A 16,108-nucleotide genomic window follows, 5' to 3' on the forward strand; every position below is an offset into this window, starting at 1 on the left:
TTCTCCATCAGCCCGAGGCTATGCAGGGAGCATAGATGTGGAATAGATGCAAATACAATCACCCGTGGCTTCTTGGTGCCCTAGTGATCAGAAAGATCCAGTTTTTAGGAATTATCCTTCATTTTAAAATAGCAACTTAACTATCTCCCAAATAGTTTAGAATTTCAGTAATAGTAAAGAAGGCAGACAATGTTTGAGTGCCAGGCATGTTCACATATGGAGAAGGCAATGGCACCCCACTCCGGTACTTTGCCTGGAAAATCCCATGGATGGAGGAGCCTGGTAGGCTGCCGTCCATGGGGTCGCGAAGAGTCGGGCACGACTGAGTGACTTTACTTTCGCTTTTCACTTTCATGCATTGGAGAAGGAAATGGCAACCCACTCCAGTGTTCTTGCCTGGAGAATCCCAGGGATTGGGGGAGCCTGGTGGCTGCTGTCTATGGGGTCACACAGAGTCAGACACGACTGAAGCGACTTAGCAGCAGTAACAGCAGCAGCATGTTCACATATACTCACACACACACACACACACAAAAACCACACACACACACAAAACTGCTGTGTCTTTATTTACCACCTTCACACCACTTTTAATTGGATTTTAAATGATGTCGAGGCCCAGCTGGGTTCGGTAATTGGTACAGCTAGAAGCAGACTCATCCGAGGTTAGATTTCATCTTCCCAACTTCCAGCTCACCCTGTTACCAAGAGTGGGGTCCTGCTGCTTGCAGCTCAAAAGCTAACAAAGAGGTGAGGTTGGTGAAAAGGAAAGTTTGCTTTATTTTGGAGGCTGGCAACCGGTGCAGGGGAGAGGGTGAAAGCCTGTCCAAAGGCCAGCTCTCCCTCCCCGTCACCAGCAATCAGCAGGCCGTAGCTTTCATAGGTGGAGGGAAGGGCTGCCTTGTAACAGCACAGTCAGCTCTGACGGGAATCTTGAGATCCGTCATTGGTGGTCTGACCAGCAGCATCTTGATTGTTTTGGTTATTTTGTTCCCATTTCTTTGAAGCTAGTTCTCGGAATCGTGGTAGTTTATGTCTTGCTATGGTCTGGTCGTCATGTAGTCAACTTCCTCCCGTGCTGGAGTTTCAGTACCTACAAGATAGCTCTGAGAATATGGCTCAGAAAACTACCTACCTTGCAGAAGAATCAAATGTCCTTGACTTTGCTTAATTACTAAATTATTATTGTTTTGTCCTGTTCGATTGCTTTCCTTTGCTTCTGAATTTTATTGCTTCTCTGATTAAACTTATTATTGGCTGAAGGTTTTCTGCAGGCAAAAGGCAGGCTGAGGACACAGGAGGGGAGAGGAGGACCATAGGGTCCTGTTCTGTTTAAATCCTTGTTTTTCTCAGGTTGCTAGAAGAACTGTCCGTTTTATCTCCTCAAACCCTTCACTCACTAAATATTTTTCTCAGCTTTACTGAGCTATGACATATACAATTCACACGCTGTACAGTGCAGTGGTGTTTGGTACATTCATAGACTCATGAAACCATTACCAGAGTCAACCTTAGAATATTTTCATCACCTCAAATCAAAGCAAAACTCTATTTTTTTACATAAGAGAAAGCGGAATATAAGAACATTTCTCAAATTATAAAAATAAAACTTTTATTTTTGCTAAGTCCTAATTTTATAACTTATGACTAAAAAGTTAAAATAGAATCACAACACCTATTACTTGCAGAATTACTTGCAGAAACCCCCAGTATTTGTGTTCTGCTCTCAGGGAACTCACAGAATGTATAAAAGCATGCGTTTTGATTCTGTTCTATTGTGGTTCTCACCAGTTGGCTCTGTAATTTCCCCTCCCTGCACTTGGCTTCCTCATTCATGAACTGACTTTATGGTACTTGAAGGGAAGCAGATGAGAACCCTGTGCAGAGTCTGACCCTGCCACACCACAACTCCATCACCTCTCATTTATCCAGTGCCTCAAAGCTCTAGGTTCTGGATGTTTATACTTTCTAGCCCACCATCTCTATGAGATCCTCAGTTGTCACAAGTAAAGGATTCCCTGACTCCATGAACTTTCCCCAGGCCTCACAAATAGAAGGTGATGACACAGACTTGGATGCCAGAATTGCATCTAATTGACACACAAAATAGACTTTAGGTACTGAGACGGAGAAAGGAAGCTCAGTCTGGGGACACAGCCGAGCAGGTGCTCTGATCTACTTGCTTCTCTGTGGCTATGAATAGGACCTGATGTGTAGGCCCTGGGAGAAGAGGAGAGAGCCTGCTATTTCATAGGAAATCTTGAGCCGGCTGTGAAGGCATAGAAGGGCAGTAAAGTCCAAAATGTTTTCTTTGTCTCAAATGCGGTGAACATTTAAGTGGGCTAAAGGGTGGCTTGACATTTACCTTTCATCTTTTCTAGCTTCCTTGGATGACGCTCCTGGTTTGACTAATGTCTGGCTGTTGCCCTGGAGCCGTGGACTTTGTTAATGTCACATCAGTTCCCTTTGACTCTGAGGTCTTGCTTCTGATTAATTGAGACCCAATATCCTTGACTTCAAGTCCCATTACTCATTTCATTTAGGCCTGAGGGCTTGTCACTGCCTAGTGACAACTGAGCTGGGCACTCCATGCATGAGCAGGGATGCTGAGCCTGAGCCAAGCGAGGGGGTGGGCCTTCCTTATGTGTAAAAAGATACAGCGTCCTTAAAGATGTTTCATAAACACTGCCCGTCTCTTAAGGTGCTCAAAAATAACGGTTTCTTAAGGCACATTCCTCTTTTCCTTTTTCTAGTATATCCTAAGATTCCTCTGTCCTCTAATTTCAGTTTTGGATTTTATGAGTCCTTAAAAATTGTGATTTGTTTTCTCTTTATCTTGGAGATCCTGGGTATCCAATGTGCTGAGTGTCCTCCTTTGCTGACTGATATGTCCAAGCTCTGACTGTCCTGGGCAGCTATGTTTGACTGGAACCAGAAGGGAGGCATGCCTGTTTGAGAATGAGATTGACCTCAATCTAAGAGAAAGTCAGAGCATCCTGCCCGCCTCAGCTGCACTCAGGTGGGAGCAGGGAAAGCTGTGGGACAGCACTGGCTGAGTGAGCAGAATGCATCTTACTGGATGTTGTCCAGCTAAGCCATCTGTTCAGCTAAGCCCTCCACCTCCCTGCAGAGATTGTGAGTGGGGTTCACGTAGTCGAGGCCTTGACGTGATGCTGGAGAGCACTACTGAATTCGCACAATCTCTCTGGTTCAGAGGCTGTTCTGGGTTGGACATCATCCTATGTCAGCAGTCACTGAGACAGACCACCATGAGTTGTTGTGGCGGCCTTTAAAAATAGCCACAGAGCTGGGGTTCTTGAAACCCACATCAAGGAGCTGCCTTGATCAGAGACTGAGGGGTCCTGTTACTTCCTGTGGCTCCGGGACAGCCATTGCCAATGTGGGACTCAGACTTGAGGAAGCAGCGTGCTTGTTGTCAGCTTAGCATCCTGAAGAGTGTGTGGACACTGCTTCTCTTCTGATTATTTTCTTCCTGAGTACATCCTTTCCTTCTTGAGTAGAGGTCTGGGAAAATCTCTCTGATTGGGAAGATAAGATGGTAGCTGATTAGTTGATTTCAATCTGAGATGCAAGTCTGTTCAGAATGAAGAGGAGAGAAGGATGGAGCAAAGAGGAAGAAAAGATTTATCTAAGAAAGAACCTGAAGTTTTCTAAGAAAATGTGCCCTTTTGAGAGCTAAGAGCCAGAAGGCAGCTGTGGGTTTTGTAAAAATTCCCTTGTGTGTGTGTGTGTGTGTTGGCTGTACTGCAGAGCATGTGGGATCTTAACTCCCTGACTGACCGGATTCTACCCTGCACACCCTGTGTGGGAAGCATAGAGTCTTAATCACTGACCAGGGAAGCCCCCTACATATATTAGGCAAAGGAGACAGACCTTGTTTTTCTACACTGATTTGCTGTGATTTAGAAAAAAGAGAACTGTAAGTAGCCATGCTTGGAAAAGGCAGTACTTAGCATGTGAAGGGTGTGATGACGCTGACATCTGTGTGCTGCCAGCAGCGGGGACAAACGGGTATAGGCCTTTGGAAAGCAGTTTGGCAGTGTGGGTCAAAAGCCATTAAGTGCACATTTATTCTAACTCAGAAACTGCATTTGGATGCTTTTTTCCCTAAGGAAATTGTCCAAAAACACGGGAAAGCTGTTTGCCCAAAGATATTGGGAGCATTCTTTTCATGATGTTTAGGAGGGATGAATTTCTCATCTATAGTTGAATGATTACATAAATACATATCATGTTTATTCACTGGAATTTTAAGCAGCAATTTACAAGAATAAATAGCAACCTTGAAAATGTTTATGATTTTATGTTAATTGAACAAGTAGATTACATCCTGCAGAATAATGGAATGAATGCCTATTACTAAAACAGAGTTATAAATTGACACAGAAAAATTTAAATCTGTCATGTGACACATCCCCCAGTGTTTATAAGGCAGTGGCTCTGAAATCATATTAACCACAGAGTAAGTTTTATTCCCCCTTTTAACTAATTGAGACATAATACTTGATAATTTAATATACCTCCAATCTTGGATAAATAAGCAGAGATTTAGAAACTTTGAGAGTGTATATTTTTTCTTTTGTAATTTACCAGATTGCTAAGAAATTTCACTCTGAAATATCTTCCTGAAGTGGGGGAATGCAATATATATTCATAAAAAGACTTGCCTGTGAATATTCATAACAGGATTATTCATAATAGCGAAAAGGTAAGAGCAACCCAAATGTTCAACAATTAGTGCATAGGTAAAGGAAATGTTCTGAATACCATCCAGTAATTAAAAAGAAGGAAGTAGTGATACATGGTGTAACAGGGGTGAACCTTAAAACATGCAAATTTAAAGAGGTTGAAGGCAAAGGATCACATATTTTTTATAGATTTTTTATGTTTTTATAGATTATAATCCATATAAAGTTTTTTCTAAAATATTGGTTATGTGCTTCACGCTGTACATCACATCCTGTAACATTTATTTTATACATAGTAGTTTTACCTCTTATGGGGGCTCATAACCAGGACATGGAAGAAGCCAAACTGTCCATCGACAGAGGAATGGAGAAAGAAGACGTGGTTCATACATGCAGTGAAATATTAGCCAAAAAAGAGAAATGAAATAGTGCAATTTGCAGAGACATGGACGGACCTACAAACTGTCATACTGACTAAGTGGGAAAGAGAACAAATTTGTATATTAATGTTTATATGTAGAATCTGGGATACTAATACAGATGAACAAATCTGCCAAGCAGAAATACAGACAGATGCAGAGAACAAACGCGTGGACACCAAGAGGGAAGGAGGAGCGGGACGAATCGAGAGATTGGGGTTGACATATATACATTGGGGTTGACATCCATACATTGGGGTTGACGTCGACACTGTGTAGGAAAAAGATAACCAATGGCAACCTTCTGTGTGGCTCAGGGAACTCCACTCAATTCTCTGTGGTGACCTAAATGGAAAGGAAATCTCAAAAAGGGGGGTATATGTGTATATATAACTGATTCACCTTGCTATACCGCAGAAACTAACAAAACATTGCAAAGCAACTATACTCCAGTAAAAGTTAATTTAAAAAACAGAAGGAAGAGGGGGCCTTAGTTCTACAGTAGCAAGGAAATGAGTTTTTCCACCAAACAGTGATCTGGAAGGCCTGGAGCCTCAGGTGAGTCCCTGTCTCTGGCTGACACCAGGGTTTTCGCCTGGTGAGACCCTGAGCAGAGAACCCGTGTACGCCAGGCCCAGACTCCAGACCCGTGTGCATCCACAGGAGAAGGCATGTGGGTGTTCTTTCATTACGACTGTGACGACTTGTGATGCAGCAATAGAATACAAACGCGCCCTCACGGAGCCCCTGACGCAGGCACGCAGAGCAGCTGTGTCCCACAGCAGAGCCGCGCGGAGGGGTCATCGTCCTGGGCTTCACTTTTAACACGCTGTTTTCCATTTTCCATCTGTTTCCCATGCTGCTTTGCTTTTCCTTCCTGTCTTTAATTAATCAGTTTTCATCTCTTCACCCCTGATACACCTTTTATTTCTTTTTTTTTTTTTTTTTACCATTTATTGAGTAGTTTATTATTCCCAATGAACTTTAAACACTGCCTCTGTCATATATCACACTTCCATAGATGAATGCATTTCTGGACTCTAGTATGTTCTTAGGCTTTTACATGTTTTTTTTTTTTTTAATTTTTTTTAATTTTTTTTTTCAATTTTAAAATCTTTAATTCTTACATGCGTTCTCTTTTATTTTCATTCTGTGAGAAACACACTCAACTAGCCCCAAACCAAGGAATGGACTCAGAGACACGGAGGACAGCGAAAGTGAGATTTTAATGCTGGTCTGGCAATATTGGTGGTCTGGGGGACAGGCACACTCAGGGCAGTTGCAACAAGCAACTTCTTCCCTAACACACAGGTCCCCCCCACTGATCCTCCCTGGCTGAGTACTATGGAGTGTATGATCTTCCCAGGCATTGCCTATGTTTCACTATTTCCTCATAGGTATCTTTCTTTCTCCCTTCACTAGTTACACCCGCATTTCTCAGCTAAGACTTTCTTGATAATTTATCCCTTCCCCCAACAGTCAGTTTGCTTAGGGACTCTCCAGGTGCGTGAACGATGTCATAGCCGCAAGTCGTTAGGCGAGCTTAGAGCCAGGGCACAGAGGGTGGAGTCCTGTCTCTTTAGGGTCCAGTTTGATCTCCCTATCCCAACTCTAACTTTATCTAGAGTCCAGGCCTCATCTTTATTATGTCCACAAGTTTAGCTGTTAGTACTTTTGTACTCAGAACTAGCTACTTTGTCTTAACAATGGACCGCTTCAAGTTTCCATTTCTTATACATTCTTATAATGGTATAGACTTAAACAATCTTGACTTAATAAATTCAATTTAAAGTGAAGCAATATCCCCCAAATTTTTACTCATTTCATATCTTTCATATCAATATGGTGCAGTATTTTAATACCACTTTTCTTTTAATCTTTTCTGAACACTAACTCTAAGGACTTCTCTGGGGTTCTAAAGGCTTTGACTTTGCTTTCCAATGCAGAAGGTGCAGATCTGATCCCTGGTCAGGGAGCTAAGATGACAGGCCTTGTGGCCAAAAGAACCCAAACGTAAAACAGAAGCAACATTGCAACAAATTCAATAAAAACTTTTAAAAATGGTCCACATTAAAAAAATCTTTAATATTATATAAATAAATACTAACTCTAACTATTATAGTCCTTATAATCAACAATTCTAGATTTATTCCCATTTTTACTAATCCTTTATTTGCTCACTCTGGGACCTTGCATCCCTCTCTTTATGTTGGTGCAAGTTCCTTCTTGCCAAAGTGTAATCTTCAGTAAGGGGGAAGGGGTTAGAGTGAGGCAAGGGGGTCTTTAAAAATGAGGAGGATATGCAACCTCCAAATATGCCTCTTTGGCATACGGATTATTTTGAGTTATTTTGAGACACTGTAGATGGTGGAGAAGCTCTGAAAAGAACGTAGAAGTTACCCTTTGTGAGCTCTGTCTTGGGCACAGCAGTAGTTTGTGGTCAACTCAAGGTGTCCAGGCTGGTGGCACTGGTCAGGCTCAGAACTACAGAGGACATGATCCAGATCGACTGCCCCAGGAGGGCCAGGAGTGATGGGGCACAAGGTTAGGGTACCTCTGGGAAGAGGGGCCAGAGCTCTCACTGGGTCCTTCAGAGCCACAGTCAGCAGGGACCTTCCTGGCAGGAAGGAGCTCTGTCCAGTGCTGATTTCCACACTCTTCCTCTGTGAAGCCTGAATTAGCCCAGCTGGAAGAGAAATAATTGTTCAGACTACTGCACAATTGCACCCATCTCACACAGTAGCAAAGTAATGCTCAAAATTCTGCAAGCCAGGCTTCAACAGTACATGAACCGAGAGCTTCCAGATGTTCAGGCTGGTTTTAGAAAAGGCAGAGGAGCAAGAGATCAAATTGCCAACATCTGTTGGATCATCAAAAAAGCAAGAGAGTTCCAGAAAAACATCTACTTTTGCTTTATTGACTACAGCAAAGTCTTTGATTCTGTGGATCACAACAAACTGTGGGAAATTCTTCAAGAGATGGGGATACCAGACCACGTTACCTGTCTCCTGAGAAATCTGTATGCAGGTCAAGAAGCAAAAGTTAGAAGTGTACATTGAACAACAGACTGGTTCCAAATTGGGAAAGGAGTGCGTAAAGGCTGTATATTGTCACCCTGCTTATTTAACTTATATGCAGAGTATATCATGCAAAATGCCAGGCTGCATGATGCACAAGCTGGAATCAAGATGGCTGGGAGAAAAATCAATAACCTCAGATATGCAGAGGGCATCACCCTTATGGCAGAAGGTGAAGAGCACCTGAAGAACCTTTTGATGAAAGTGAAAGAGGAGAGTGAAAAAGTTGGCTTAACACTCAACATTCAGAAAATGAAGATCATAGCATCCGGTCCCATCACTTCATGGCAAATAGATGAGGAAACAATGAAAAGAGTGGGAGACTTTACTTTGGGGGCTCCAAAATCACTGCAGATGGTGACTGCAGCCACGAAATTAAAAGATGCATGCTCCTTGGAAGAAAAATTATGAGCAACCTAGATATCATATTAAAAAGCAGGGACATTACCTTGCCAACAAAAATCCATCTAGTCAAAGCTATGCTTCTTACAGTAGTCATGTATGGTTGTGAGAGTTGGACCAAAAGGAAAGCTGGACACTGAAGAATTGATTCTTTTGAACTGTGGTATTGGAGAAGAGTCTTGAGAGTCCCTTGGACTGCAAGGAGATCAAACAGTCAATTCTAAAGGAAATCAGCTCTGAATATTCATTAGAAGGACTGATGCTGAAGCTGAAGCTCCAATACTTTGGCCACTTGAAGGGAAGAACTGACTCACTGGAAAAGACCCTGATGCTAGGAAAGATTGAGGGCAGGAGGAGAAGAGGACGACAGAGGATGAGATGGTTGGATGGCATCACCGACTCTATGGACATGAGTTCAAGCAAGGCCCAGGAGTTGGTGATGGACAGGGAGGCCTAGCATCCTGCAGTCCATGGGGTTGCAAAAACCTGGACATGACTAAGGGACTGGACTGGAAGAGAAATCTACATTTGTATAGATTTATATTACAAAAGTGGACTTACCAGGAACAGATATCACCCTAGCAGTCAGAGACTTATGTTTGCTCACCAAACACTTCCTCTTCCCATCTTCTGGAACCCTTTTCCCATTTGAAGCCCCAGACTCCTGCCCATTCCCTTAGCTCTGAAAGCTACCCAATCCTCAGTGGTCTGTTGGTCTTTTGAGTCTCAGATTTTTGTGGGCTCCTATACATACGAGGATAACTCAATTTTTTTTTCACCTCTCCTGTTAATCTGTCTTATGTTAATTTGATTTTTAGATCAGCCACAAAACCTGGAAGAGCAGAAGAGAACTGTTTTACTCCCCTTCAGCACTCAACTTGGGCAGAGTCTTAAGAGGGTAACAATAAATTCAGTAATCAAGATAAATAATATATTAATTCAACATATTAAAATCATAACTAGTGCAAAACTTTTATGTTGATGATATAAAACAAAAACTGTGGAGGGCCTTGTGGGGATCTTGGGCCCAAAAGCCTTTCTGAGTCCCCCATTTCTTGATCACAGGAAACAGGTTTCATTCAGTCTTCATGACTGATTCCAAGCAGGGCCCTGTGGGACTTCCGTGCATGGAGGCCTTTTTGTCCCTCATTTCTTGTAGGCAAGACTCCGGCCTCCCTGTGACCTTCTCTCAGTTCTAAATGGCAGAACAGTTGTTAATCAAAGGAAGAACAGCAAGGAAACCACCTGAGGCAAGATTAAAGGACCACAGAGGCTCATAAAGATTGGACACGACTGAGTGACTTCACTTTCTTATCACATACTCCTGGCTGATGACATAACCTTTCCCTACTCACCAGGGAGGGGGTCATAGTTCTTGAGGCAAGCACCTACTGTCCCTCCTTAGCCTGGCAAAGTAATAAAGCCATTTTTTCTTTCTCCATAACTGTCTCCATATTTCTGTTTGGCATTGGTACACAGAGAGCCAAGATTTTTGGCAACCTGACCTTTGCTGGTTCCAAATGCAGGCTCAAATAGTTGTGAATCAGAGAAGGAAGGGGATGCAGAGACAAGGGAGGAAGAGTCAAGAGACAATGCTGCAGCCTTGGAGCAGGTCCTCCTGGCAGATCAAGGGATGCACACAATAACTTTGAGACGTTTTGCTATCCTTACCGGTATTGATCTGTACAGTTTTAGTTGGCTCCTGTCCTTAAAATATGTCATTTCTAGTCAGCCTAGAAAGGTCACAATGTTTAACTTAACATCTTTATGACTTCTTGATCCTCAGATTAAGTTGCCACTCTTTCCTGCCCTCTGGCCATTTTACAAAGGATGGGATGTGGGCCAAAAGTTGGTGGTTGTTGTTTTTCTTTTATATATGAGGGCCGGAAGTTAATGGTTGTCCTGTCCTGGGTGTGGACATTTTATGATCTATGAAACCAAGGATGCCTTCCCCTGAAAGTCAGGAACCAAGGGTATAGCTTTAGGTTAATGGAGCTAGATGTTTATTGCAAACAAGACTGAGGTTTCAGATTCCTACACTGACTGAGTAGGATTTTAAACCTCAATCACACTTTCTTTGAACCATTACTGCAAAACTCATTATCCACTCCATGTAAGAACACACATTTTCGAGGGTATTAATTGGTTGTGACCCCCTTTGCCTGGCAAAGCAATAAAGCTATGCTTTTCTAGTTCACCCAAAACTCTGTCTTTGAGATTTAACTTGGTGTTTGCTAGATTAACTTCAGTGACTAAATATCAAAATTTTAAATAAAGACAGGCTGCTGAAGTCATGTAACTGAGATTGGGACTTGAATCCAGCCCAAACCTATAGTCTTTCAATTGAGATCACACACCTGATTTCAGGACTTAATAAAGCTCAGGTTCTTGATGTCTCATTGCAGAAAGAACCAGTGAGAGACAAAGTGATAGGTAAGAAGTGGATTTATTTAGGGAGAAATACACTCCACAGATAGAGTGTGGCCATCTCCAAGGAGAGAGTGGCTTCAAAATACGAACTGGTTAGTTTTTATAGACTAGGTAATATTGACTAAAAAAAAGATACACAATGTGAGAGTTGTGAGTAATTTTATTTGGGGTAAAATGAGGACTGCAGCCCAGAAGATTGTGAAGACTCTGCACCTCAGATACCCCTGAGAAACTGCTCTGCTCCAAAAAATAGTAGGTGAAGTTCACTATATATAATTTTGGTAAAGGGAATGGTTCAATGCCATCAAGCACTTATTTTACAAAAAGTTTTCTGCTAGTCACTAGGAGCTGATGTCACCCACCATGAAGTGATTTTGTGCTTTTTTAAGATAGCTTTTTAAATAATTTTTCAAGAATTAGGATCATAAAATTGGTTCCTGAAAATATCTAACTGTCTAAAGACCTATTCCAAAAGTTTACTTGGAACACAAAGTGCCTCATTCTCCATCTTGATCTTCCTTAAAGCCATGTCTAAGGTCAACAGCTGCAACAGCATAGAATTCAATATTTGCAGGGGCGGATGGCAACTGCCCTTGGCAAGCACCAACTTGTAGCTGACAGTAATTTCATAAGCTAAATGAGCGGGAGGATTATTCCAACTCTTTTGGGGAAGGAGTGGAGATTTCAAGGAACTGGGCTGCCGCCCAGTTTTTGGTCTTTGATGCTTAGCCTCAGAACTGTCATGGTGCCTAGGGGTGTGTCATTTAGCATGCTGATGTGCCGGGCGAGTGTATACTGAGGCTCAAAGTCTAGCAGAAGTCATCTTATCTGCCATCTTGAACCTATTTGGTTCTAATCATTCTACGTCCCATCCTTGGTCTCTGTCGTTCTTTCAAAGGGTGTGTCCTGCTTCCTTCCCTCCTGCTTCACTCTTGCTAGTGTCATGGCCCAGAGTTATTCTGCAAGGACCAAGCATCTCCAGTCAGCCCATTGCTCCTGATAAATGAGGTAGGAACCAGTTCTTTGGTTATTATGACTCTTGGGCGGCTTTGATTTGAATATCTATATTGTAGACCCAGGGCTTCCAACTCAGTTGGTAAAGAATCTGCCTGCAGTGCAGGAGACCCCGGTTCGATTCCTGAGTCAGGAAGATCCGCTGGTGAAAGGATAGGCTACCCACCAGTATTCTCGGGCTTCCCTGTGGCTCAGCTGGTAAAGAATCTGCCTGCAATGTGGGAGACCCGGGTTCAACTCCTGGGTTGGGAAGATTCCTTAGAGAAGGGAACGGCTACCCACACCAGTAGTCTGGCCTGGAGAATTCAGTCCCCTATACAGTCCATGGTGTCACAAAGAGTCAGACAAGACTGAGTGCTTGAACTTTTACTTTTCTTTCATTATAGAACCATCTCCTCCCAGGGGTAGCTTGAGAACGTGGCTTGGAAACAGTAAGAATGGTCTCCTTGGTTTTCCACCACACAGGGGTACATGTTGTGAGACCTGCATCTATAGGCAGCGCATCTGACTGCGTGCCTGAGATCCTTTCCTACTCACTGTCACCAGCCCCTGGACTCCTAAGTCTGAGTGGTGTCCTTTCTAGTTGCCTTTGCTGCCCATGTTGACTTGGTTTCTTTTCTTCCAACTACCTTTGGGAGTGACTTGATCATGGGGCTGCCTCTGTTGTATCCTTTTGAGGATAACTCTTCCATCCACTGTTAAGCCTTAACAATGAGACAGGAGGACAGGAAGGCAGCTGTTTTGGAAAAGGATGAGGAGAATAGTGAGGGGACAGTCTTGGGCAAAACAGGACTTGCGAACTAAAGAACAAAGGCTCCAGGGGCCTGAGTCCCAGAGACAAAAACCAGGGTCACAAGAGTGAAAGATTAACTTTATCTCTGTTACGCTAATAACTACACCTGGTTGCCACAAGCCTAGGAGTTCAACCACAAATTTTAACCTTATCCGCTCCTGTGTTTTCTTGGGAAAAATTCACATACACTCCTTTCAACTCACAGAAGCCCTCCTTATTCCTGGTAACCCCCATGGAGCCACCTGCTATTGATCAAGTAATTTTGACAAGGAAATAATCACTGCTGGTGAGATAAATCCTCCCTTTTGTTATAAAAGCCCCTTCTGCTTGGGGAGCTGGCAACTTTTTATCCCACTTTCTCTCTTGTGAACAAGCTATCTCTTAAACAAAATTTTGCTAGCCTAAGAGTCTTGTGGAAATGATAAATTAATTTCTATAATATTGCTGTCTAAGAATCTGGAAAGGATGTGGTAACAAAAAGGTTTACTGGATTTGAGCCATATTTTGGAACAGGTATTCCTCTGATGATTCTAAACTCCAATGGCTACATGACAGATCCTGGAACGAGAAAGTTTTTACATTTAAAAAGATTTTTAGAGAGCTCTTAACCCTAGACAAATATGTTGTTGAAACCTCTGAGAGGATCAACTTAAGCAAAGGAAAAAAAAGTATCATGGTTACCTAAAATATTCCTTTAATAGAATTAATGATCAAATACCAGACTTAGAACAAAAATTAAAATCTGCACCTTCCACAAACATGTCTTCAGTTCTTTCAAAATGTCTTCTTGAGAAAGCACAATTGCTGCCAGGAGAATTTAGTGTGTCAGAGTAAAAACACTGGAAATAGGCAAATATTTCCCTAAAATTCCTTTTAGAGCAGCTATTTTAAAAAGTTTGTAATGTTCTTCTCTTTCTTTGAGTTCCACAACTTGTGTCACTCAGAGCTGTTTTCTCAAGGACCTGAGAGCCATCTTTTTGAATGGAACCATCTGAGGTATAATAATAACTCAGGCTCCCATCAGAAGGGCACCTTGCCTTAACATCTTAGTTGACTAAAAAACCACCTGGAGCTAAAGCCACAGCCTCCATAGTATTATTTGTCAAGAAAAAACAAAACAAAACAAAAACAAACACTCAAGTCACCCCCAGAAATATTGGGGAAAATCTTTAGCACTCATATTGAACACACTGAACATATTGAATAATATTCAACATATTGAAACATTGACTGGCCCACTGGTCAGAAACATAATTTGGATTTAAAACAAGTGAGACAAAATGTAAACACATATAATTAATGAGTTCTGTAATTATATCTGAATTATGACTAAAATTTTAGAACAAAATCCCTTCAATGTCTGTTTGCATTTGTCTGTATATTTATATACGCATGTCATACAGTCTTTTTTCTTGTCACACATACATATATATTATATTTTCTTAGCTCTAGATAATATTATGAAATGAATAAATCAGTTCTATTCTAAATTGATTTACAGTAAAAGAAGTGCATATAAATCAAACATTCTAAAAAGGTTCAGTAATATAGGAATCAACCAAAATACTTTCCAGGGTCACATGACTTAGTTTATTATTGTTGGCTTAATAAAAATAAGTATGTCTTCAGAGTTGTCAGTATTAAACACAATGAAGACACAAAATTTTAATTCTGCTTGGGCAATCTTATTAAATAAACTAATACTATATGTGCCAGATATTAAAGGTTAGTAAGCATACATTTGATTTAATCAAATTGAGTCATTTTTTTCTGACAAACTTTATTTCAAAAGTAATTGTGTTTTATGATATGTCTGCATAAAAGTAGTTCACCAGATCTTTCATTAATCTGAAACTTTGAAGTTATATTAAGTTAAATGATGGATATTCACTGAACATCTACATCATTCCTACATAAGATAAAATACTGAGACAGTAGTTAATGAACATGAGTTTATTTTTATGCTTTTGCCTTTTCAATTTTTGCAGAGAGACTAAATATATTTGGGTGCATTAATGCACGCATTCCTTTCCCACATTAGTAAATTGTTCTGTAAAGAATAGCTTCTAGAGATTATGAAATAGTATATTAATAAATTTATCTACTACAGAAGGCTGATATCTGACAAACAATTCATATTTATCTACTTCCTTTTTTCTCTGGAAAATAAAGAATACTAAAAATTAAGGTTTAAGATTAACATTTGCAAACTAAACTACTAATATGATAAAAGTGAAAAGAAATAACTTCTTGTGCAAAACATGTAAGAAAAATAAGATAAGTTATGCTAAGTACAAGTAGTCAATATATGGGATATGAAAGATATTATTATGTATATTCCTTCTGGAGGAACCCAGACACCTCGTTTATTGTACTATGGTTTCTTGACTTTTCCTCCTTTGTATCTGCATTCCCTTATGTCATTGATTAGCAACTGCTTAAATATGCCCTTTGGAACTCAGGGAAGGTCCAGGAGGCTGAATGGAGCCTATTTCTTACAAACAAGAAATGAGGATCCGGGGAGGGGAATAGAAAAAAGTTGTACCCAAGAGGGCCCCACTGGGTCTTGCTCAATTTCAATTTTATTATAAGTTTTAAAATGAGCATCAAAATAAAAAATGCCCAATGCAAAACTAGAACTAGGTTTTCTTTATCTGTTAAAATGAGAAAAATCTCCCTGGAATATAGGTCTGTTCTTAGTAGGGGATTGTAAAATGATTTTTTCTTTACTTTACCTACTAATCTGTATAGGAAATGAACATCTTTTTCTTATCAAAATGATTTCTATGTTTTATATAGTCTTTATTGTGTCTTAATTTAAGGAAAACTAGTCTTTTCCGTAATAAGAGGTCTAAATATTTTTCTTCAGTTACCTCTTATATTTACTTTTCAAGTATTTTACTGTTGCTGCTGCTGCTGCTGAGTCGCTTCAGTCGTGTCCGACTCTGTGCGACCCCATAGATGGCAGCCCACCAGGCTTCCCCATCTCTGGGATTCTCCAGGCAAGAACTGGAGTGGGTTGCCATTTCCTTCTCCAATGCATGAAAGTGAAAAGTGAAAGTGAAGTCGCTCAGTCGTGTCCGACTCTTAGCGACTCCATGGACTGCAGCCCACCAGGCTCCTCCGTCCATGGAATTTTCCAGGCAAGAGTACTTGAGTGGGTTGCCATTGCCTTTGGCTAAATTATCTGTTGTTTCACAGTGATCTCGATGCCAGAAACATGGCCTCTAGCATTAGTGTTGAATGAGATCGTGAGACAGAGTT

This window comes from Capra hircus, chromosome 4 (genome assembly GCF_001704415.2).
Source record: "Capra hircus breed San Clemente chromosome 4, ASM170441v1, whole genome shotgun sequence".
Lineage (NCBI taxonomy): Eukaryota > Metazoa > Chordata > Mammalia > Artiodactyla > Bovidae > Capra > Capra hircus.